We start from the raw sequence: 1,291 nt of genomic DNA, 5'->3' as shown, positions 1-1,291 counted from the left end.
CCTTACACCTGCTGCGCCTTGTTCACCTAGCAGTAAGTAGGTACCTGGCTGTTAGTCGACTGTTGTGGGTAGCATCACTGGGGGGGGGGGGTAGTGTACCTTAGGGCTGGGCTTTGATATGAGCTGAAGTAGAATAACAATTCTTAGCCTATAAAATCAATCTGTGTAAACACAAAAAGTCACCCCTTTCTCTTTTCCTTTCTTTATATCCTGCATCCTTCCTCTCTCTCATTATATCTACCATCCATCCTTCCTCCCACCTCTTTTATAACTTTCACCCATTTTTCCTCCTTTCACATCTGAGATGATCATCTCACTGACCAATATATTCAGTTTAAGAAAGTAGTAAAAAAAAAAGAATAAGGAAAGCCAAAAGAATATATTAAATTAAGGTTACCAGGGAATCAACGACCAATGCTAATGGTTTCTTCCAATTATATGAATAAGATTAGTGGAAAATATAGACTCACTTAAATGTAACTCAGGTCAACTTCCTGTTACACAAGATGGTGCTTACGAAATCTTAGAGGTTATTGTTTAGATCAGAGAGAAAATAAATTATATAAGATCAAAGTCACTAATGACATGATCCTTAGACAACTGGATAATTTGAAAGCAAACAGCTTAATGGAGCCAGATGAATCGTTTTAAGAGGATCTTAATCAATGTAAGAAGGAACTTAGTAAACACGTCATTACTCACGGGTATCAATGGAGATAAGTGGGAAACAGAAAATGTAATACCAGTTTACAAGGCGGGAGATTGGTCTATAAGTTGAAGCTAGGGACCTATCACCCTAACCTCGATTATAGGAGAGTTGATGAAATCAATAATTGCTGATGCAGTCTGAAGTCGCATTGAAAGATATGATGTGCTCAACAAATCTCAGCACAGTTTCACAAAAGGGAGTTCTTGCCTTATGAATTTACTAAGACGCAGGAGGGAGAGATATATCATAATCTACACTTGGAAAATCTTGGAAGGAATGGTCCCAAATCTGCACACAGAAATCACTCCCTACGAAAGTAAAAGACTGGGCAGGCGATGCAAAATGCCCCCAATAAAAGTAGGGGCGCCATTGGTACACTAAGGGAAAACACCATAAGTGTCCGGGGCCCAAGACTGTTCAAAAGCCTCCCATCAAGCATTAGGGGAATTGCCAATAAACCCCTGGCTGCCTTCAAGAGAGAGCTGGACAGATACCTAAAGTCAGTGCCGGATCAGCCGGGCTGTGGCTCGTACGTTGGACTGCGTGCGGCCAGCAGTAACAGCCTAGTTGATCAGGCCCTGA

This window comes from Cherax quadricarinatus, chromosome 40 (assembly GCF_038502225.1).
Source record: "Cherax quadricarinatus isolate ZL_2023a chromosome 40, ASM3850222v1, whole genome shotgun sequence".
NCBI classification, from domain to species: domain Eukaryota; kingdom Metazoa; phylum Arthropoda; class Malacostraca; order Decapoda; family Parastacidae; genus Cherax; species Cherax quadricarinatus.
The sequence above is the reverse complement of the archived record's forward strand: the minus strand, read 5'-3'. Positions refer to the sequence as shown.